The sequence below is a fragment of the Sarcophilus harrisii genome, chromosome 3, assembly GCF_902635505.1.
Source record: "Sarcophilus harrisii chromosome 3, mSarHar1.11, whole genome shotgun sequence".
NCBI lineage: Eukaryota > Metazoa > Chordata > Mammalia > Dasyuromorphia > Dasyuridae > Sarcophilus > Sarcophilus harrisii.
This window is the reverse complement of record NC_045428.1, coordinates 45,696,024-45,721,930: the sequence shown is the minus strand read 5'-3', so window position 1 is coordinate 45,721,930 and position 25,907 is coordinate 45,696,024. Positions and strand designations below refer to the sequence as shown.

The window sequence follows — 25,907 nt, the reverse complement described above, 5'->3', positions numbered from 1 at the left end:
TTAATATCACTCTGTGACATCTACTATGTCCAATATATTTATAATTTTCCAATAGGAAAGGACTAGGTAAATGAGAATTTTCATGAAAGTAGTTAAAATGCACACTTAGTTGAGTTCTACATTGTTAGAGGGAATACCCATATTAAAGAGCTATCAAAATGTCAAATTACTGGAGATGACTATACATCATCCTCCTAATATTTTGAAAATGGAAAAAATGCCAACATTGAATTCCATTTCAGCCTTAAGCAATCAACTAACCTCATCTTTTCTGATTCACTGTAGACAGGCAGATTGGTTTGGTTGAGTTTCATTTTATTTTCTTCTTCTCTATTTTTAGCTATTGGTTGGAATTGATGATTAACAGATAGGGTGATACAAATACAATACTATTCCAACCCTACCAGGACAGCTCCTTATAAAGGGAATTGATTATATAAATATATAATAATTCTAAAAATTATATAAAATATCACATAAATATATAATATGTTATTTTATATAAATAATGACTTGCACTATGCTATCTTTAGGGACAATCACATTACTCTCTGGGATCTGATAATACTTAAAGCCTAGGGATATTAGAGTTAAGAGAAAGCAAGGGGATGAAGGGAGAGAAAGAAAAACAAAGAAAAGAAAGTGAGAAAAAAAGAAAGGTGTCAATCTCAAAAGAAAAAAAAACTTTGTGAAACGGCTAGTTTGTGCTTGTTTTTGTTTCTCCCCAAGTTATTAAATTAGTTAAAATATCAGATTAGTTTTGGACTATAAATACACACACACACACACACACACACACAAGTATGTGTGTATGTATATATGTTATGTCTCTGTGTCTCCATACAGTCAGAAGTAGTTTAGAGTATGAAATTGTAAGTGCCTATAAATAATTAAAAATCACATGAAAATTGTTATAGAATTATCTTCGCTTCTCTCCATTAGGTTGAACAATTGTCTACAACTGCCAAATGGAAAAAGGGGTGTGTGAGTACACTGAAGAGATCTATGAAGAATATGGGGTTCCCTGAGTGTGAAGGGAAAAATAAAAGAATTTCATGGCACAAAAACAAGTCCAAGTTTTGACTTGGGAAGACATGATCACTTTGCAAACTTATTCTGGTGACTTTCCTTATTATCAAGTTTCATATACTCAGCACCATTTAGTTTTAACCACAAACAAAACTAGGCTGTTAGTGGTGATGAAGCATCCTGGGATTTCTCTAACGAAGCACAGTTGGGACATGTTCCTAGCAAAATGTCCTATGCACTCTGAAATGTAGGGGTCCCTATGAAAGAAACAGAATTCTGCCAAAGAGCTCATTTGTATGAGTTTTCCCACCTCCCAGGCTCCTCAGCAACTCTTCATGGTTTGGCACCATGTCCAAAGATCACATGACTTCTTTGGACTGACTGATGGAGTTATTGAATGTAAAGCCTTGGCAGTAGCAATTACCCTGGCAATGATAGGAGCCAGGAAATATATACCAGTAAATGGAGCTCATTTTAATCACTGTACATAGGGTATGCCTGATTTATCCCATATCATTACAGATGACAATGTGGGAACCAAACTCTGTCCTCATGTATTACAATCAAGAAAGGTTTACATTCCAGTGAACCTTCAATTTTTGGGTCCTGTGGAAATTTATGGATATTTACATTTCAAAAAAATAAAAATCCAACTATTCTGTAAGGACTACAAATTTCTCTAATTAGAATAAAGGTATGGCATTATAACAAGAAGGTCCTGAAATAATTAATATTGTTGATGATTTTTTCTATAACCTGACTTTTCTGTGCCTGAGTTTACCCATACTTATAATCACCCTTATCATAATCACTATTATCAGCATCCTTGACAGACATCAATTTATCACCCATCACACATAGTGGCTAGTTAGGACCTGTAAAACACAAATCAAAATCATAGTCAGTCCTTATACTCTTAGAAATCTACCGTTTAAATCAGATAAAGTTTGTACAAATGATGACAACTGAAAGAATGCATTTTCAAAAATAATTAATCAAAAGAGATTAAATAAAAGTACATGTTTAGGTAATAACCCTATGAAGAAGTTAAATTTGTTACAATGTACATTGTATTGTTCACTGTATTTGCTTTTGAAAATAATATTTTTAGTAACTAAAATGATGAATTATAGTCACCTGGTTTGATTTCTCTTCTCCCTCCCAACTGTAAGAGACTATCCTTTCTTTCCTTGATGTCAGGGATTTTGTTTTTATCAAAATGATGTCACTTCTCCAAAACCTAAGGTGGTACTTCATATGCAATAGGTGTTTAATAAATATTTGGATAATATGGTAAGACACCTTACACTATAATATGCTATGGCAGGGCATAATATGGGATGGTATGAGATGGAATGGAATATGATCATGTGTTCTAGAATAATATACTTCACAAATCAAGAATGGATTAACCTTAATTTAAAGAAGGAAAAGCAAATTATTTAGGCAAGAACATTTGAGTTGTAAGGATGGGAAGTATCTCTATGTGGGCATTTGCTTCATCGGAATTTCTGAAACATTTGCTATGAACCTAAATCTATTTAAAGAAAAAAAAAACAGTATTCTGTGCTTAGCAAAGATGAAATAAAACAAAGTGTCTACCCTCAGTGGGCTAGCCATCTCATATAGGACCTGAGTTTGAATCTTAATAAAAATGCTTAGCAACTGTGTGATCCAAGCAAGTCACCTAAACTCTCTCAGCTTCATTTATTTAATCTGTAAAGTGGACATAATAATAACAACTTCATCCTCAGAGTTGCTTTGAGCATGAAATAAGATAATATGTGAAAAACTTTGCAAACTTTAATGTGCCATATCAGTATTAGTTATTACTATGATTCAGTAGACCTGCATGGATAAAGTTAGAGTAAGTAAATGTCTAGTAAGTAAATGTATAAAGTTAAAAATTGAATAGTGAGTGTATTAGAGGGATGATGAGTGCTACAGACAGAATTAGTTATTCAGATAGCAAAGAAAGGTCGATGAAGATTCTGAGGAAAAAGAGATTTCATCTATAAGTCAAATGGGAAAATAATCTTTGTTCTAGCTTTCAGAACTCACTGGTTCAAGGATAACGGTATCATGATAAGAGAGTTGCAATAATCTAATTCTAGCACCCAGAGCCAAGACCAACAGTTGCAATAGATTTATAGAGAAGACAGAACACAAATCATAGAATTTAAGATCTGGAAGGAATATTAGAGGCAGAAAATCAAGCCTGACAATTTCCCATCAAATAGTATAATGTATATGGATTTTTTTTCAATTATATGACATTATATAAATGTAAACCACTTATTAGCTATTTGGAACCCAAAGATCTGAAATATCTTTCTCATTCTCCTGTGCTAATTAATGGCGAAACTAGGACTATAACCAATATCTCTTAATTTTAGTTCTGCATTCTTTTCACCACAGCACTCTTGTGGGCTAAGCTATGGAAGAAGTAGTGTCAGGTTTGAGAGCAAGTAGAGAAAAGGAAGAGTATTTAGAAATTAGTCTTACTTTCATCTCCAAATCTGATAGGAGACATAACAATATTGACATAAATGGAAGGTTGGACATAGGAAATTGTTTGAGAACAGAAAGTCTGGCCTTTGTTATGTTAAATTTGAGATAAAAATAGATTATCAAATCATAATTTAGGTTCATCTTATTTGAGAGGAAAGGGATCTTAGACATCATCCAATCCAATATCATCATTTAACAGATAGGGAAATTAAGTTTAGGTTAAAAATGATATGGAGAATTGGGGAATGCCTATGGAAAATGAGATAGAAGCTGTGAACATATAAAATATAAACCATCAAATATCCTAACGCAAAGTGAAAAAATATCACACAAGGTTCACTGTGATTATTAGGATCGTCAAAATAATTAAGAAATAAAAAGGCAGAGAAGGAAAGCAACCATATCCTTTAGCATTTTAACTCATTGTATCTTGAGAGTTCAAGTCTGCTAGACTTCAATATGAAATTATTGAGATCTTTGGGTAAAAGTTTATAAGATTTGAATGGCATTCAGTGTGACAATTATTGAGAACATACAAAATACAACATCAGATGAAGTGTGGTCTAATGGGTAAAATAGAGTAATTCTTTGATTCTGGGCAAGTGTCATTAGAGTGTAAGCTCCTTGAGATCAAGGGCTATCTTTTGCCCAATCTTATCCCCTTTGTGCATCTCATTCCCTTGGCACAGTGACATGCAGTCCAGGTACTTGATAAATATTTATTGACTTACTGAGTTTGAAGTATAGGCAATCTTCTGAAATTATCAATTGCAAAAGAGTTGCTGACAGTGGTACAGAAAGTAGCCTATCTGGGAGTTTTCTATATCAATAAATCACAATTCCAGTCTCTCTAGTATGCATCAGGAACTGTATTAGGCACTGTAATATAATGACCAAAATGATATAGTCCTTGCACTCAAGGAACTTTGTTGTTGTTCATTCATTTCCATTATGTGCAGTTCTTTGGCATTTTCTTGGTAAAAATACCAGACTGGTTTGCCATTTCCTTCTCCAGTTCATTTTACATAGGAATAAACTGAGGCAAATGCAGTTAAGTAACTTACCTAGGATCACAGAGCTAATAAGTGCTTGCAGACAGATTAGAACTCATGAAGTTGAGTCTTCCTGACTCCCGGCATGGCATTCTATCCATTGTACCATCAAGCTGCCCCATGGTACAAGGGATGAAAGCGATTCAGGACAAACCCGTAAATGGACAAGTTTTCCATGTGAATCATTTTATTAGGAAGGGATAGAATGTCTGGACATTATTTATCATGATAATCCATATGTTTGGGGAACAGGGGGTGAAAGCACTTTATATTAGTGAGTTACAAAAATATAGTAAAGGAATTAACCATTTCTAGTTATGGATACTAAGATTTCTTGTATCTAACTACATAACATATTTCCTTTCCACAGGAGGTAGTTATGACAAATTAGAAGTCTGAAAATTTTCTGATGGTGTAAAGGCCCCAGCTGTCACTGGGGAGATAGTGATCAGATTTCAGAGCTGCGTGGTCCCGGGGCGCCACTAAGAGTTCCATATGGTCATCCAAATGTTACAGCTAAATCCATGAACATTTCCAGCCTGAGTTTTACTTATAAAGAATAAAACTCTTGCATAAATGTATCATGATGTACCTATGAAGAAAAAGAGACTTTTTGACTGGTTTTCTTAACAAAAAGAAGCATACAAACAAATAATGCCTGAAGAACTACTTATGGCTTCTAAGATACCTTGAAAATAAATACACATACCCAGAAACTCCCCAGAAGTTACTTTTGAACCAGATCATTTTAAACCAAAGCTGCTAGATTTTTAGTGACTACACTCTGCATTCATACTCAATACTATGCCTTTCCCCCCTTCCTTCAAGAAAATTCATCTCTTAAATTGTTAATGTTATTTCTGTGGACTGGGACACTTTCATTCATGTCAAAGATGTCAGCTTAAGCTTTACCCAATAACAAATGACAAATACATAATTTATTAATTCTTAAATGGCTATGTCCTTGAATGTAGTTCTCATAACTAATTTGCTGAGACACATCTGGCTCATGAAGCTAACATCTGTTTTAAGGAAGGTCAGTACTATATTTTAAAGTTAAGGGGAAGATAATATAATCTTCCATTCACCACATTTCTTTCTGCTAGACCTGAAACCATTTTTGAAAGACTTCACAAATTATTTGATTTTAGATCGTAATTCTATTAGTAAAATAACTTTAGTGTTTTAGTGTATGTTCTCTCCCCATGCCCTGATTCTGAAAATATAGGAGATGTATATATTTAATGTGTATTTTTAATGAACTCTGTGACTTCCAATTATTTTAGATAACAGACCAGATATCTAATTGGAATGAAAATTCATTATTTTGTTGAAATCTACTTAGGACATATTTCTAATGAATTTAAAATTTTCTTATCATTTTCAATGAGAAAGTGCTAAAAACAGAAACAAATTCATAACCCACGTGACTCAGATTTATTTTCAGCCAAAGCATGTTTTGTGCTCATGAAATAATTGTATTTATATACATATGGTATCTGTATATAAACATATTATAGCCAGACCAATGCATATTTTAAAATATAATAAAACATTTATGTCTTGACTATTATTCTAGTAAAAGCAACATAATGTCCCTAAAATTTGAATTGAAAATTACTATTTTGTGGACATATAAATTAAAATTATAAGAAATTTCTTTTTTTTTTTTTAACCTGGTGATTAATAGCCAGGAACCTACAACTTTACATTTCACCTTGCAGCACACACAAAATGTTTAATTATTTCAGGATTAATGGAGGTAGTTTATAATTAAGCTGAAGTATGAACTGATGTCATCATCTCAGTATGATGGTATACATTTTTATGCCCAAGCACCTGTTGTTTTGGAAGGAAGCAGCTGATATCATTATCTACTCAGCCAGATAGCCCTGGTTCCTGCTGCTTAAAAAATTATCCTAAGGGTTACCTAAGTTGGAGTAATGCAGCATTTACTTTTTCATACCCAGGACAGGAGAGAATGCAGAAAATTATTTCACCAAGTATCAAATAGAGGGAAAGTCAAAATAGATGCAAGCATAGGACATTGGGAGGGGAGAACCAAGAATGCAACAAGACTATCTAATAACATTACCAATAACAAAAATACTTTTAACTTGTGGGTTCTGGGAAGGGCACTTCTTACTTCCATTTATTGTTTACCATGGTTTGGGAATAATGTTAGTTAGGGTGCAGTGAAATAAATTCTGCATGGCAGGAGAAAATAGAGCGAGGAGAAAAAGATTTTTTTTCCCTTGGCTTCATGTTTTGACAAGAGAGAACATTATTACCATGTTTGTAAATGATAAAGACAGATTATAACCTAAGCTAATTTTATAAGTTGCATAACATTTTATGGATGAAAATTCTGAAAACATTATCAAACATTTTTTAAATTGCAGAATAGCTCAAATATTGAGATATCTTTTGATCTTGATGGGGTGCCATCAGCTGTTATTTTTATTTTTCTTTTGTCAATATATTTAATTCAATTCAATTCAAAATGCATCTGTGAAATGTTAATTATATGATGCGATGTGCTACTGCTGGGGATTCAAAGACAGAAGTGAAATAATTGATGTCCACAAGGAGCTTACATTCTACAAATGGATCATCCTATTGAGCAGTAAATTATAACATTCTAATTGACAATTTCTCAGTCTTTTTTTGTCCTCAGGATCTCTTTATTCTCTTAAGAATTAGTGAGGATTCCCCCTCACCAAGAATTTTGTTTAAAGAGGTTATGTCTTTAGGTATTGGTGGTATTGGAAATGAAATTATCATAGTTTTACTAGGAATATAGTTATGAATTCACTGATGACTTATGAGCCTCAGTGACTTCCTGTAATAACTGGACCAACATTTGAGAACCACTATTTTTATCCAATCAGCCTTGAACTCATAATGCACATTGGTTCTAAATTTATGTCACCAATAACTCTGGGACCATTGACGGATTAATCTTTCTCTTCAAAATGACTTCTTAATTAAAAAGATTGCATAAATATCTCAAGCAGCACATCAATCCCAATTAAGGTCTCAAATACATCTTATTTTACACTTATTTACCTATTTTTCCCCTCTACCTAGCATTTCTCAATCTATATGTATGTAGATAGATAGATAGATATCATCTTTCTTTCAAGTCTATCATCTCTTATCTATCTGTTACAATATCCTTGAGGTATCAGCATACTTTCATGCCAATATGTTATTGTACGTGAACCAAGGATTCCTAGCATGGTACTGAAAAATATTGATTCTTTATTTCTCAAGGGGGAAAGGAGGTCCTGGTTTTGAGGGGGGTGAGCTAGAGATTATCTCATCTATTATTCTACTGATTTTCTCCCAGAGGAGTTCAATTAGTTTTAAGAAATAAAGATTCCTGCCAAAACCAAAACTATGATTCCTTTTTCTCCATCCACTACTGCAGCTTACTGAGCAATTTGTTGTAAAGAATTATTAATTCTAGAAACCTAAAAGTACAAAGGATGGAGTAAACCTGTCAAAACACAACTAAAAATAAAAGTAGAGAAAGAGAGATAATGATTTCCATTTTTTCAACAAATCTTTATTCAAATTTAGATAGAAAATATTCAATCCTAGGGGAAAAAAATAAAGCTATATATTAAGAACATTCTGAAGTTATTTTCTTGCAGGTTTTTTTCTACCACAAGAACTAAGAATTTTTAGAAAAGAAAAAAAAACAATTTTACAAGAATTATTGTGAAGAAAGGATTGAGTTTTTTTAGACACCTCAAAATAAAATTGAACAGTGGTCATACATACTGGGAGAGCACAACAAAAATCATCCTAGATTCGTTTTTTCCCTTAGATCCTTTTAAAGTTCTATAGCTTGATAATAGCAAAGTTAGCTATATATACTGCTTTGAAATTCCTCTCTAGTCTATGTTAGGATACTTTAGTGTACTTCATCTCCTTCTCTTTTCTGCACCTGGATTTTGCTTATTTTCCTTCTCTGTGTCCCCACTCTTTTGTCTGAAAGGTCTTCCATATTCTGTCAAATGCATTTGAAATTCCCAATCCTCAAAGAAATTTCTCTCTTTCTTCTTCTAAATTCAACTTTTCTTATTGTGCTGGTCATTCTAAAGACCTGAGTCAAAGGATGAAGACATTCAGATCCATATGCCCATGATTTGATCAAAGTAGGCTAACTCCCAAAGGTTAAAAATATATATATATATATATATATATATATATATATATATATATATATATATATATATTTTACCAGATGGGGCATAGATACTACCCTGTCATATTTTAAAAACTTACAAACTATTCCCTAAGATTCTGTTCCCTGACCCTGCTCTTGTTCTTTGGCAGAGTTCATTCACTCCAACACTTCAACTATTATCTCTAGGAAGATACTTCTGAAATCCACACTTCAATCTGTTAAAATTTGACATGTATAATAAACCTGAACTTATCTTCTGTCCCAAAGAGGAAGAGGACCTCCTGGCTACCTTTCAAATGACACCATCAATGTGAGACCATTATTGTCTCACAACTCCAAGGTCAAAATTCAAGGAGCACATCTGACTCTTACCTCCTCCTCATCTCACATCAAGTCAGCTACCCAGTCCTCCTGGTGATGATTCTATATGGCCTCAGGTAAATTCATTTCTTCCCATTCCCAATGCCACTACTCCCATCAAGTATTTATCACCTCTTACCTAAAATCTAGTCTCCTAATCACTTACCCAAACATCAATCTCCTCTAGTCTTTTCCTTGAAATTTTATCCCTTCACTATCAACTAATCTGTCAAAAATATTGCTTTATGTTTCTTTTATAAACTTCCTCATCTACTCCACCCCCAATAAATAAGTAAACATGATATCATGAAAAGAGAGCTGGTTTTGGGGTCAGAAAGAGCTGGGTTCAAGTGTTATATCCAAACCAACCATGTTGGCTGTGGTTTAAACCAAGTTGTTTAGCCTCTCTCTGCCCACATATAACTTTTTTCTAAGTTGAAAAACAGTGGCTGATCTGTTCCATAACATTAGGGAATTTCTTAAAACCATGAAATTGCAAAATATTTATGGCAACACTTTTGTGCTATCAAAGAACCAGAAACAAAATAGACATTCATCAAATGGAGAACTGTTAAATTATTACAACTGAATATAGTGGAATGTGGATTTAACACAAGTAGCAATGAATATAAAGAATGTAGAGAAGCATAAGAAGACTTACATTCACTTATCCAGAATAAAATGAGCACAAAGAAGATGTTATATATCTTGACTACAACATGTAAAATGGAAGAACAAAAACCACCTCTTTGTAATGATGAAGTTTGACTCCAGAGAACAAATGAGAAGCTATACATTTTCCTCTTTGCAGAGGAGAGGGATTGTGAGTATGGGAACATCTCTCAAATTGTCAAACTTGGTTAGTAAATTATTTAGTTTTCTGAATTGTCTTTTTTCCTTTTTTATATTTTGTACTTTATTATATGGATAACCTATATGTAAGCGGCAGAAAGAACAATTCAAAAATGAAAGTAATACAAGATCTAAAGATACTTTTTAAAGATTACTGTTTTTGTCATACTGACCCCCTTACAATAATATTTCAGCTGCCACCTACTATCACAGGATAAAATCTAAACTCAATCTAAAATTAAAGGGGCTATACCAAATTTGCCTCCCCAATAATTCTCAAATTGTTTCCTAAAACACCTCCACCACAAACCCACAAGTGTAGTCAAAGTGATTTAATGAGAGTGTCCTGAGTGCACCATCTTTATTTTTGTCCCTGGGGCTTTTCTTTATGTCATAATCTGAAATCCTCTTTCCATTCTTCATCTTTCCATATACTACCCAAGCAGATTAGGTATTAGAAAGGGCTTCAATTCCCAATTCTAATTCCAACTGTATAATTGTCAACAAATCACTTCACCTTCTTTGAAACTCAGAAATGTCTTTTAAAATTGAATTTTATATTTTTATTAAGCATTAATTTTTCTCCTCTCTCCTCAATTCCCAAAATAAGGGGGGGGGGGAGAAAGGACACCCAAGTAACAAATATGTGTAGCCAGGCAAAACAAAGTCCTACATTAGTTATGTCCAAAATTGTAAGTTTCACTTCAGTTTCTACACACACACACACACACACACACACACACACACACATATATAGTGTGTGTGTGGGGGGGGGGGGGAATAACATTATCTCCCTTACATGATTGTTATGATTAAAAATACTTTGTAAAAAACTTATGAACACAAATGTGAACTCATCTCCTTGTTTATCTAGTAAATTTCTTGAAGTTTCCCTGAAGGTTCAAACCCATAGGTATCTTAGCTTCCACTAAAATCCTCGAAGACAATTCATTTAATTGACCTACTGTTTAACTTTTCACATGTAGATTTCACCATATTCTCATCTAAATTCCATATCCTGGACCCACCTGATCTACTTGTTCCTCTCCAGCATCCAGTACTCCTTCTGCTACCTACATGTCTTTGTTCAGATTATTTTCTTTGCCTGTAAGACTTTCCTGGGTGCTAAAATCCTTTTGAAGCTCAAGGACTTCTTCCACAAGCCCTTTTCCTGTCCCCTAATTATTAGTGATCTTTCTATTTTCTCCCAAATAGTTTGCATTTATTTTTTGCACATAATAATAATAATGCATATTTTTACATATGCTATTTTACATTTTGCACATGCTCCAATGTATAATGTAAGCTCTTTGAAGACAAGGGAACTATTTACTTTTATCTTTGTGTCTTCAGGACCTAGGAGAGTGCTTTCTACTAAGTAGGTATTTAATAAATGCTAATTCAATTCAATTAAATTTTGTATATGTTGCAACTTTCCAACTAAATTGTAGGCACCCTGAAGGCAGGGACTGTCTTTCATTTTTATAACTCAGAACAATGTTTTACTCAGAGTAGGTTCAATGGAAATATTTGGCAGTTGATTTAATTTATGATAGAATTTAATTTAATTAGTGACTGAAAGTGGCTAAAAGTCCTTATCAGAAAATAAACAATCTGGTTTCTCATTTGGGCAGAAAATGTAATAAATCATGTATGTGTAGAAAGTCCATAGTTACTTGTGTACTAAAGGGTTGAATATTGAAACTTATTGGAAAGAACCCCATGCTGTGAATTGAAAGAATTTGGCTTCCCACTAGGCTACTTGCCATTACTTTCTATGAGTCATTCCTTTTTTCCTCAGTTTCCTCATTTGTAAAATGAAGGATTGAGATGATATTTAAGGTCTCTGACAAGTCCAAATTTTGACAATCTTTTGCAGAGTATAGTCAGAATGAGTTTCATTTATGATGATGCTAACAGTGTAGAAGGTCACTTGTTAGAGTAGGTTTCATAATGAGGGTATGTTAGGAACCAATTAGAACCCTAATGAACTAGAGTCTCGTGCCGTGCTCATTGTGATGTTTTGAACATTACTGAGTGGTTAGCTTTTATTTCTGTGTGAGAGAAGGGCAACTGCCTAGAGATTAATGAGTATTGAAAACCACAGCTATCAGTGTTGAATGAAACTAAATCTCCCTATTCCTTTTCCCTTCTTCCTTCTACATAATAAAGCTTTGGTCTAAATTAGGTTTTCAAAAATTATGTGCACAGATACAGAAAAGCACACAATCTCTGCTGATATCCACTATGTACAATAATTGGCTGTGGGCATGCAGTCGGCTTGCAATTGATGAAGCCTAAGCTTTGAATATTATTTAGCTATTTCCTATACATCTCACAAAGCATTACTTAATCTTTTTTGTGGTAGACATGTAGCATCTGTCACTGAGTAACATAATGAGACAAACAGACTTGAATGTTGATAGATGGAAAGTAGATTAGACAGACAGATAGATAGACAGACAGACATAGATTTACACACATGTGTATGTATATTTTAATATAATGAACTATCACATCACAAATTATAATATAATGTGGTATGTAACATAATATAATGAACTTAACATGACATTATAGATGAAGATATAGACAAAAATATATAAATAAAATAAATGGTTCCCCCCAAGATAAATTAATATAACATTAGACAAACTTTTGCCAAGACAAACAAAGTCAAAGTGATTACATTTTCTGGATTATTATCATGATAGTATTATGGGGAAATTTTAATTGTCTTCTGATCCCAAAAGAACTAGAATCTATTTTTGGTCATATGATCCATTTCTCTTGTTTTGCAGATGAGGAAGCAGATGAGGTTAGATCCAAAATTTTTTATTCCATATCCAGCAATTTTTCCAGTAGACCACAAGACCTTAATTAAAGCAAACATTGCAGATGATTACTAAATGGGTAAAGTAAGATTTACAAAATCCTAAGAGCAAATAGGAGGCACAGATGAACAAAGGAACTTTAGAAAGGTTGTACTTTTCTCTCAATAGCATTTATTTTTCCAAATACATGTAAAGATAATTTTCAACATTCATTTTTGTAAGATTTTCAATTCCAAAATTTTTTCTCCCTCCTTCCCTTACCTTCTCCCTCCCCAAGACAGTAAACAATCTGATATTGTTTGTATTATACATATGTACAATCACTTTAAACGCATTTTCATATTGTCATGTGAAAGAAAAATCAGAGCAATAGTGAAAAACATACAAAAGCAAACAAACAAAAATTAGTGTGCTTTAATCTACATTCAGTCTCCGCAGTTATATCTCAGGATGCAGATGTCATTTTCCATCCCAAGTCTATTGGAATTGTCTTGAATTGCTGCATTGCTTAGAAGAGCAAAATTTATCATAGGTGATTATCACATAATATTGCTCTTGTTGTATACAGTGTTATCCAGGTTCTGCTAACTTCACTCAGCATCAGTCCATGTAAGTGATAGACAACATTTTCCAGTGAGAATCTCATCATCTAAATCTAAATAAAGTTAAATCTCCCTTAAAGTCATTTTCTGATGTCTCATCCCAGGTTTAGGTTGAATTTTTTAATTATACTAATTGACTCCAATTGCCTTACCAATTTGGAAAGATGTCAAGTAAAGACCCTATATTCTACCAAGTATGAACCAGCCCAGCCAAGTTCAGAGAGACTCCTGACAAGAATAAATAGAACATAAAGGATGTTTCCACCATAGTAACTCAAAGCCCATTTGCTAAATTATAGAGAAGTTATGATGTGCATCAACAAAGGTACATCACACCAATGAAAACCCATATTGGGAAAAGTTCAAAGCAATATCTTGATTTCCAATTTTGATGAATAGCAATAACAATATCTAAAAATTCTATGCATTCTCTTGACTCTGTTGCCATCTTTTGGAAAGTATCAAATCAGCCTTAGAAACAATATTTTGATCTAATGAGTGAAACTCCAAGCTGAAAGAGCTCCTTAAAATTTACCCTGTATATAAATGGCATTTCCAATTATACATCTTCTTGTGAAGGTTTCTATAAAGTTCTCAAAAATGGTTACATGTTGACAGCAGAAACACAACCAACCAAACTGGCATTCAAGTTATTGTAAAATCTTAGCAGTTATTGAAAAGTAGCTGTGATCTTGATTGACAATATTAACAATTTTCCATCCAAAATTCGTAAGAAAGCCATTGTTATTCTTTTTTTCTGATATTCTGGAGAAAAGATAAACACAGAACATACTCAGGATATACATACAGCACATGCTCAGTAAATAGAATTTGTAAATGGTTATAGACTACTTTTAATTTTCACTGAACACCTTCACAAATAAACCTCTTATAGCAGAACTGATGGATTATGTTTTCCCAGATTATAGTGATTCAGATTATAGTTCGATTTGACATCAAATAGAAAGCATCCAAAGATGGAACTGCTTACCATTGAGAAGGAAAGCATAAATCTCCCCTCTCCCAACACATGTCTAGGAGCTATGAAGGATTTATACTGATACAGCCACTTCTGATATCTCTCCTGATCACTGATTTGCCACAGAGATCTAGTATCCCTTGCCTGGAAGATTTTTGGCTAAAGTTTAGCCAGGGCCAATAGTGCAGTCTTTGGCTAAAGAACAGAATGAATGTAACTGAGTTATATATGAATCAAACTCATAATGTTGCTCTGATCAGAACAATTTTCTAATTAGCTCAGGAGCTGAAATGATGTGCTAGAATGAAGATGGAACTTTGTGCACAACTTGGAATATGGAACCTGAATTCAGTTTTCTGCTCTGCCATTTTCAGTTTGTGTGACACTGAGTAAATCTCTTGATCTGAGATTTAGTTTCCTCTTTTGTAACTTTAAAGAGGTTGGACTAGACCATCTCAAAATCCATCAAAGCGCAAATCTGTGATTCTATAAGCTATTTTCAATATTCTCTAAAGAATCATTTTGGTATATCATTTCATTTTATCATAAACTGCTTTTAACTTCCCTGTACATAAGATTCTATGTTTTGTGAAATAATGAGTCCAAAAGATTTGAAACCGAAAAAGAAGTAAAAGGATGAGAAAGCAAAATAATTGGAAAACAGATGTGAAGTTTGGAATTTTAAAGTATGCAGAGTTTGAATTTCGGAAAGTGAAAATTAGATGTAGGCAAGAAATCAAAGGAAAAGTAGAAGAAGGATTTGAGCCCTTTATAAAAGTAAGATAAGGATAAGAACCACAGGGAAAATGGGAGCACAAGAGGACTGTAAGAAGTAAAAGAAAAGTAGGACTAGTCTAAAGATGCCTAGAAGAAAGTTGATGAGACAGTAAAGGAAATGGACTGTGTATTAATATAATAAAGTAAGAAGGTGATAATGTAGGAGGGTCTACAAGGATGTGGAATCACAAGTTATTAGCAATAATGGCAAAAGATTGAGGAATTTGATTTCAAAATTGGAAAACAGAAGTAAGAAGAATTTTGCAGTGACTTACATAGCATGCACTAACTCTGTCTATCATTTCCTATTGCATCATCTTCTGCCTAATATCCAGCATCCCCTTGGAAGGAGACTGCCATCTTCCACTCAATGATGAACATTTTCATTCCTTACTCTAAACATACCAGTAATTCTGAAACCCTAAAAGTCATCATCCAAACCTCATTCCTTATTCTCTGCCATTCAATTGCTTATTGATATGCCCCTGAAAATTCTCACCCCATAGTCCCAAACATCAACGAACTCCTTCTAAAGACAATCTTCTAATTAGTTCCAGAATGCCTATTACATAGGCACAAATTTCCCACAATCCAATCTTTTCCTCTCCTAGCAATCACTGAAAAATGAGTTCTCTCTGATGACGTAGTCTCCTTGGCCATCTTTTCCAGTATTAAATAATAAACTCCAGTGGCTCCAGGATCAAGTACAGAGACCTCTGTTTGACGTTCAAAGAATCTACTCCCATTTCACCTTTCCAAGCCTCTTATACCTTATTCCTACCATACTCTTCAATGCAGCAACAATAGCCTTTCTGTTCCAAAAACAAAATATTCTGTTACTTGCCTCTCAGCAATTTTGTTGACTGTCCTCCAAGCTTTAAATGATCTCCCTCCTTGTCTCCACCTTGTTTTGCCTGTTCTCCATCATGACCCAACTAAAATTTCATCTTCTACATGATGCTTTTCTAACATTTTTTTAAAAATCTAATTCCTTTCCTCTTTTCATTATTTCTTATATATTCTGTATTTAGCTTGTTTGTACTTTTTTCCTCATCTCCAAATCACCTCTCCTCCAAACTTGCTTATTTGTCTTGAGCATACATTACACTTCCACTTACTTACATTTGCAAGCTTAGAATAATTCGCAGCTCTTCACTCACTCATGTCCATATAATATCCAATCATATTCTAAATCATATACTTCCTCCCCCATTTCCTCTTCCTCCTCTCTTAGCAGTGCCCTATTCATTTTTGTAGCCACCACTCTAGGTCCTTGCTTCATCTTGCCTAGAGACTTGCAGAGATTTTCTGACTTCCTGTCTTTCATCCTTTTTTCTCCTATCCTTCCTTCAGTCTGCTGATAAAATAATTTTTCTAAAGCACAAACAGTATTTCAAAAATTGTAGTGTCTCCCTGTTGTTTATCAGTTTATCAATTTGTATTTGAAAACTTTCAGGATATGACACCATCCTAGCTTTTCAGATTTATGTTTCTTCTCTTCACAAATACTATTTTCCTGCTATATCATCATATTCCCTGTTCCCTAACCTTAACATTTCACCTCCAATTACTTCACTTTGGAGCAGAGGATTCCCCAATATTTGTAATGCAATTTCTCCTCACTACCAACACTTAGAAATCCATAGCATCTTTCAAAGCTTGCCTCAAAGAAAACCTTTCCTGATTTTCCTAGTCATTGTTGTATTCCCCCCCTAAATTATCTTGTGCAGTATTAACTTATTATCACATAATGTATCTCCCAATAGAACATAATATTGTTTAGAGAAGATTGACTGTTTTTCCAATGAGGTGTTTTAAATTTTTTCTATTTTTTCACTATTTTTAGTTTGTTTAACTGATTCTTGATGTGTCATAGAGTCTTTATCTTCCATTTACCCCATTCTAGCTTTTAATGTTTGATTTTCTTCAGTTAGCTTTTGCATCTCTTTTTCCATTGGATTACTTCTTTTCAAGGTGTTTTCTTCAATTTATTTTTTTTTTTTTTGCATTTGGCCTATTGTGTTTTTTAAGGAATTGTTTTCTTTAGTCAATTTTTCCCTTCCTTTTTACAAACTGTTGACTTTCTCTTCCATACTTCTCATTTCTTTTCTCATTTTTTTTTAATTCTACCTCTCATATTTACCTTTTAAGATATTTTGTGAGCATTTCCAAAAAAGCCTCATTGGGTTTGAGACCAATTCATATCATTCTTTGAGATTTCCTCTATAGACATTATCCTCCTCTGAGTTGGTACTTTGGTCTTCCCTGTAACCAGAGTAGCTTTCTATTGTCAAGTTTTTTTTCCTGTTTCTCACATATCTTCTTTCCTTCTCTTTTTGTTACCATTATCATACACCTGAACCCTATACTCCATATTTTAAAAGGTGCAATATTACCATCATTATCAGACTCAACAAAAAAGCATATGATGCCAGAAGATTTACAGAGGCTGGTTTTGACCACCATGAGCTTTTTTTTTTGCTGATGGAAGTATACCTAGTGATGCCATAGTAAAACAATTACTGAACAACTGTAAAAATGCTGATGGTGTTATTGCAGTTCATTGCAAAGTTGGCTTTGGAAGGACAGGTACCCTGATAGCCTGTTATATCATAAAATATTATAGGATGACAGTTCCTGAAACTATTGCCTGAATCAGATCTATAGACTGGGCTCTGTGACTGGACCTCAGCAACATTTTTTTGGTGTTGAAGCAGGCAAGCCTTTGGACAGAAGGAGTCTTCTTTACTGTAAGAAATTAAGAGACCAGGAAAATGGGAAAAAATGCAACTGTAGTCACAAAAAATCCTAACAGGGGTCAATGACATTTCAATAAGTGAATCCCAAACCAAAGAAGCTAAAGATTCTGAATTGTACAGTGATGATGATGATGATGATGATGATGATAATGAAATAAATGGAATGACTTTTATTGTTGAGCTCTGCTTCTGTTCCAAGTTTCCTGAGCAGCTCTGAGTTTTGGCTTTGAGCACAGGGGTCCTTTGTGTTTATAGGGTGTAGCTTTGCCAACTCTTCTCAGAATTTGCCTTTTGAGTGGGAAATGGGGGCTGTCCTGTTGGTCAGCTCCACTACTGAGCCAAGACTAAAGGTCTCAATTGTTGATCTTCTGTGATTTAAAACCCTTTCACTGGCTTTCTCAGATTCAATGAGACTGATTTTTCTTGAAGTCCTTATAATCTGTCTTGAGCTAGAGAGTGATTTTATTCCATCAAACTCTGTTTGGAGGCTTGGTTTCATGCAGTTTTTAAGGGAAACTGAGAGAGCAGCTTCCCAGCTTCATTTTACCATCTTGGTTCCATCCCTGGAAATGTAGAAGATGGTTTCTCCCTCTACTCCTTTTGGACATCTTGCCTTCACAATTAAGTAGTCAACTCTATAAGAGTAAAACCCATGCTTCATTTTCCATTATGTCTTCTGTGTGTCATCCCTCCATCCTTTTTCATTTACTTGGAGCCTTCTATGTTGTAAATACTGAATATAGTTTTAGAATCATTGATAAATTAAAGGAATTGCAAAAATAAATTCAAAGGGCCATTCTATCCTTCGATTAAAGTCAAATTTGCTTTTTGCTTATGTATATTATAATTCAACTTACTTAGGGCTTTGCTCCCTACAGAATATATACAAGTGCTTGCTTTAAAAACTATTAGCTACTTTCTCAGTTATGTTAATACAAAATGAATAGTTTAATTTCCCCCTTCCCTATCAATTTTTTAAGGGAAATTGCGAAACACAATCAAGTGAAAAGTACTTAGAACTGTAAGATATTATCAACACCTCAATAACTTGCTCACAGTTTTGGCTCTATAAAAGAACAACGATTGTAATATGCCTTTAGATAATGTCCAGTCGGCCTAAAACCTAAGTTTCAATGTGCAAACAAAAGATTTAGTAACAAATTATTATCACATCTATGTATGTGCAGAAGCACATTTCTTCTGTTGGGTATCCTCATACCTTTTTTATGTCTGCCCTATCTGGGGCAACTCTGGGGCCTAGGGGGGCCAGCCTGCCTCTTGGGGGTAGGGAGAGGTAACCACACACCAGGACCTGTGGGCAAGGACATGTGTGCCCAATGCCCTCCCTGGGTCGGGGCCTCAATGGAGCCTGTGTTCTGGGCCAGGCTGGGAGCCAGGGCTCTGGGCTTCCTGGGCTGACCCCCATCATTGAAATGCTTGTGACGTAGGCAGGCCCTAAGCTCCTCCTCTGTTCCCTCAGATTGCTCGGAGGAATGAGCAGAGGTAAGATATGAGATATCATGATGGGTGTTCAGCGGCTCCCTGATGGGGGCTGCCCATTCCAGGGATTCTCAGTGACCTCATGTGTATTCCCTGCCCTCCCAGCCCCCACGGGCCCTGATCTTGCCCTCTTTCGGGTGATGGAGGGTCCAGGGTGTGATGGGAGAGCGGCAGAGGATGTCATCTTATTTTCCAGAGTACCAGAGTAGAGTTCACCCTAAAAGTTATTGGTCTGAGGGCTGAAGCTGGGAGCCAGGTGCCCGCTGGATGAGAGCTGCGGCCAGTGTAGTCGGGAGGGCAGGACCTTGTGGAAAGGACTGGGCAGCATGGGGAAGTGGGCGCTGGGCCTGGGTGAACTCAGCACACAATAATGTTTTGATGGAACCTCACATGGTGAGGCCCTGGGACGGACAGCACGTGGCTGGCTGGGTAGCACATGCTGACCTTTGGTTCCTGGCTTGAGAAGGAAAGGGTATGAATGGAGTAGGCAATCAGCTCACCCACTCTGTGCACCATCATCTATGTATGATGATAGAAGAAAATAATCTGAGTAACATCATGACACATCTCTATAGCTAAATTCCTAAAAAAATATTCAGAAGCATTTTATCCTGTGGTGTTTTGGAAGTTGATCCTAATACATATTTTACCTTTATAAACTTGTTCTGATTTAAATGAATTTAATTTTTTTCATTGTTTTAATTATTGTTTCCATTTTCCATAAGTCAGTCATGTTTCTTTCTCATGAGTAACAAAATCAAATTATGATCCAATAATATCCACTTAAAAGATGAAGAATGACTACAAGTATTACTAGTTCTTGGGCTGTATCTACAAATGAATGTAGAGCTCTTTTGCTTTAGTGTTGTCTCTAAAAACAAAAATCTAATAACATGATGATTATGTATTTCAGAAAGGCACTTTACAGATAAATAGATATCCTGGTCCTCCTCTCCAGCATGTAGTACTGTGAAACTGACCTCCATTTATTGTGAATTGATTGACAGCTTTGTGCCCTTCCATGGCTATTTGAGATAATCATGTGGAAAATCAGTACAAATGATGCATGTTTAATCGAGGGTATGACCAGAAATCCTGTATATCTTTAAAATACTTTGGAGGAAACCCAAACCCACTCTGAAACTCAGCCAGAAGCCACTACTGACAAGACAGAAAACATTCAAGTCTCCAAGTAAAAATATGGTATTAGTGATATATATTTTTTAAAAATGGGTAAAATGGAAACTGTTCAAAATATTTGAGTCCCAACAAAAGTCATGTATTTTATGAGCTCATCCATTATAGTATCCGTTAGAATACTATAGCATGTATTTAAATGATGTGAGTATATGTTTATAAGTTTATATATAAACATATAATACACAAACACATATATAGGCTCTGTTTTCTGATATATATATGTATGTTGTATACATTCATATATACATACATATATATATGAGCTGAATTATAAAAATCCATCTCTTGGAATGATAAATAGGCCTATTTTTGGGGAAACAAGAGTAATGACAAAGTAGCACTAATAAAATATTTTGAAATAAAATAAATGAGATAGAAATATCTTTTATTCTAACTGTAAACTAAAATATGTCATTCTTTTAATTTGTATTCCCAATGTCTGGCATAGCTTCTGATACATAGTAAGAACTTCACAAATCCTTTTTGAGTGATGGCTTCATGACATTAAATAGTCATAAGCAGTTATTTTTTTATGAATCTCAGATTACCCCAAACCAAAATGAAAACATTTTCAATTAGGATACAGCCAAGATTTTTCTGACACTGAAGCCAAACTTCATGGAGTCTTTTAAAAAATTATATTTGGGCTTTGAAATTCTTGGGATAACTAGATGACATAATGAATAGAATTTTTGACCTATAATCAAGAGATAGACCTGAATTCAAATTCAGTTTTGGACATTTACTAACTGTGTGACCCTAGGCATGTCACTTAAGTTCTGTCTGCCTCAGTTTCTTCAACTTTAAAATAGAGGTGATAATATCATCTGGCTCCCAGGGCTGTTGTGAGGATCAATGAGTTAATAAATGCATAGTTTCTGGTAAACAGCAGGTGCTCTATAAATGCTAGCTATTATTATTGCTATTGAAAAACATGATACCTACATTATTTTCCTTGAGGTTGTATAATTAATGGTGGCAGTATAGCACATGATTTTGGCATCGAGAGATCTGTGTGACTGTTGTTTTGCAGCTGGGTGACATTGGCAAGTTGCTTTCTCCCTTGGAACTTCAGTTCTCTCATCTGTAAAACAAAGGGGTGGATTAGATGATCTTTGAGGTCCCTCCCAGCTCTAACATTCCACTTTAACTTTTTTTCCACTCATCAGATACAAAGGATTAAATTATCTTCATGAATATGAAATTGAACATGCAAAATAAACTAATTTAAATGTGTATATAATTACCTGTAATCTGAAGATTAAGTACAAATTCACCAACTGCAATTATTTGCACTCATGCATGGAGGTTTTTGTAGGGCAGCTTGCCTAATGTCAGAAACATTTTGTGAATCTTTTCTCCTCAAGGCTTTATCATTTCTTTGATGACATGGCAAAATTCAATTTTTTTCTGCTTTTCTCTTTTAAAAAATCCAACTGTGTAAAATATATTTACTGTCAGGCAACCTACAGAGACTTGATTTGGGAGCAATTATGAGAATTTTTACCCAATTCTGTAAATGAGGTTGACCTGGAAAAACTTAATGTCCCATTCAAAATGCCCTGTCATTACTGACCCTACCTACAATAAAGATTCCCAACCAACTGTAATAGGTCTCTTTTTAACACTTATTAATACCATATTTGTTGTTATTTTCCAATTCTTTGCCTTTTCTGAAAAAGGGTTCTTCAGTGATAATGAAATCATTAAAAACATGATTGCTGGTTTCAAAATATTCATTTCACTCCCTTGAATTACTTAGTTGTTCCTGAGAGCCCATAGAATCTTACTTTCATGGACCATAAATAAACATCCAATCCAACACTTCAGCACATTTCTAATTGTAATGCCCCGTGTAATGCTCCAGTCTATTATACATATGTTTTCTGTTATTGTAGGGTGGCAGTCAGTGACATGGAAGTGTGTGCTTGCATTAGAGAGCTGGTGTGAACTCATTCATGAGTTTTAACTGCATCATTATTTCAATCTGGAAACTAGAAGCTACTCAGCCATGCTTACCTTGTCTAGTAAGTTATTTCATTTGACTTCCTGAGCCATCTTCTTTCCAGCTAAAAAGGAACATTGATTTCCCCAAGTGAAGCAAAAGCAAGAAATAAAGGAAAGGTTCTGTGGCCTAGGTACCAATCATATCAAGGCTTTATCTGGTTACTGTTGTTCTTGTTGCTGTTGTTGTTATTGTTGTTATTATTTTCCCCTTAAGATCATTCACTAGAGACTAACTACTGAACCCATTTCACTTACATCATAAAATTGACTTTGTATTACAGGGATACTTCAAAGAAACTTAAAGATAGAAATACTAAATAACTCTGCTAATGTCCTAGACTTGAAATCTGCTTTTCTTTGAGATGTAGTTATTTGGATCCTTAATACTAATTTGAAAGGTAGATGTGGTTTATGTTTTCTTAGACTTAATTGAATTTTAACAAACTTAAAGCACTTAATAAATGTTTTCTGTAACCAGCATCACCACAATCGCAATCACTGTCATCATTAAGCAGATTTGCGGTTTACAAACAGAGCTATCTTTGTCCATAATGCATTTTGCTTCAATTATTTTTTTAAAATAGTTTGATGGTGTTGTAGATAGATTACTCATCTTAGAGTCAGGAAGATCTGAGTTAAAATTCAGTCTCAGACTATTCAACTTTAGGCAAGTCATTTAATCTCTGTTTTCTTCAGTTCCTTCGGTTGTAAAATGCTATTATTATTAATAGCATCATATTCCTAGGCTTGTTGTGAGGACCAACTGAAGCAATATATAAAAATATTCCTAGCGTAGTACTTGGCACATAATAGGTTCTATATAATTATAACAAATTATAATAATATTTATAATAAAAGCAATAAAATAATTTTAAAGGGGAGCATCAAATAGCTCCATATTCCCATATTCTTAGAATTTGAAGAGTTCAATTGGAAGGAAACTTAAATTACTATCTAATTTAATTTATACTTGAATCAGTATTCCTGATATGAAGACAAGAGGTCATTAACTCTCTGCCTGAAGACCGCCAGTAATAGCCATAGCATCTTCCCTTTTAACCAAGTCATCGATAAATATGTTCAGTAGTACAGGGCCGAGCACAGATCTTTGGAAACTATACAAGAGACTTCTTTTCAATCTGACATCTTACCATTATTGACTATTCTTTGGATCTACCACTCAACCAGGTCCAAATCCATCTTCTCATACTTCCAACTGAGTCCGTACCTCTCCATAATCAATCATTGTTAAAGTCTAAATAAATACTTAAAAGGAAATAAGGTAGAAAAGAAAAAGAGAGAGAGATTGATTAATAGGGCATACCTTGTTGTTGAAATCAGGTTAGTTCTCTGGGATCAATATTTCCTTTCTCAGAAGTTAAAAAACCATCCCTGTGCTAATATAGTCTAGATTTTTACCATGATACAAAGTCTTACTCCCTGGCCTCTAAGACTGCAAGCAAGATCTATTCTTTTAAAAATGGTAATATGTGCCTTCTTCAATGTCACATTAGGTCTCTTATCTTCCACTACTTATCAGAAATCACATGTACCAGAGCTTTCTGCCCTTTGGGATTTCGCTCCTTTGGACCAGATTATTTAGCAACAGCAATTTGGTTGATTTTGTCAACAGCAGCTAGATGTTCCTGTGCTATCTTTCTACTCAGCTGTTTACTATTAACTATTTTGCTTCTGTTCTTGCTAGTCCAAAGTTCATTCTTCCAAGTAGAAACAAAAGAATGAAAATAAAAATTAAGGTCTCTTTTCTTTTTGTTGCCAAAGTCAAGAAAAACATTTTTAGTTCATTTTGCCCATAAAGAAAAAAAAAAAAGATATATTGAAACTCATACCAAAGAGATTTTAAAAATAATCTTAGTTCAGTGGAAGGAATGAAAAGAAAGAAAATGGGGAAAAATTGTTAAATCATGAAATAATTCACAAAGATGAGGCTTAAAAAGGTCAGATTGTCCCTTTATTCTTTCTCTTCTCCCAATTCCCCATATGACAGGATTCACAAAGTATATTGAGTAATGCACTTAATTGTTTTGCTCTTTTGCTAATCATGTGAGGCTTACATTTTATTATTTATTATATATTTATTTTTAGGAATACTTAAAAATCATTTGTAAAATATTTTGATTTCTTTGTTAAACATTTCAAATTAAATGAGATTATATATGGCACATACTTTGCAACTTTTAAAACACTATATAAATGGAAGTTATTATCATCAGTTTTAACTTCAACAATAAAAAAAAAAATCATGGAAAAGTAAAAATTCTGTTAGTTTTAATTTTGATGCCCAAGAGGAAAACCATCTCCCCTTCCTCTTCTGACACCTTGAGGACATGTGAATTCTCTTGACAAAGATAGCTTTTTTTTTTTTAATGAAGGTTAAATCCTTATTGACAAAGTTGATCAGGAGGAACACTTTTTACCAGCATTAATAAGGAATCTTTAAATATGATCTTGTCTTATGTGAAGTATCACTTAATCATTTTAATCAATGATAAAATACTTTTTATTGTTAATAAAGGAAAAATTATTGCTGAGTCATACTCAGACTTGATCTTTAAAAGGGGAGAAGCAGAATGATTTGAAGATTAAGATATTCATATAGAATCATCTTTTTGAATTCTGCTTTACTTATCAAAAGACTAAGATTTTTTTGATGTTTAAGTGCAATATACATGTGCTGTATTCATATATACATTTATATATAAATATTGATATACTTATGTGCATCTATGCATGTATAAACATGTATATGTGCAGATTTATAAATAGATATGGATATGATATAGTTATTGACATGGGCATATATATAGTTATAGACATAACTGATATAGATACAGATATACACATGGTTATGGATATGGAGAGAGATAAAGACATGAATATGGATATAGGTATATAATATACATATTTTTATGCATAAACTAAATTGAGAGGATCAGAAAGAAGCTGATCAGGTACATAATCTGCCAAACTATGAAACATGAACTTTAGTCTGGAGATAACATGATGATGAGTAATTTATGTCATTTTAGCACAAAAGAGACATAATACTCATTTTTAATTTACTTTAATTTAGCAGAGCTGTTTGGAATGAAACAGAAGAGAAGAGAGGGAGAGTGGTCAGTATATATAAACACCAAAAAAAAAAAATAATGGAACACTTGTAATATCTGGTAAAAATTGAGACTACAGTGATGAAATGAGAAGGAAAGGGACATAATGTCAATAA

General features: G+C 33.9%; 1 long non-coding RNA gene across 1 annotated transcript; it reads right to left on the bottom strand.

Moving 5' to 3' along the window:
* Nucleotides 1-12,519: 12,519 nt before the first annotated feature.
* LOC111720081 lies at nucleotides 12,520-24,184 on the bottom strand. Its single transcript, XR_002769941.2, has 3 exons — nucleotides 23,985-24,184; nucleotides 21,599-21,737; nucleotides 12,520-12,877 (listed from the first exon to the last, which is right to left on the bottom strand). It is a non-coding gene; the product is annotated as an uncharacterized LOC111720081 (long non-coding RNA).
* Nucleotides 24,185-25,907: the final 1,723 nt, after the last annotated feature.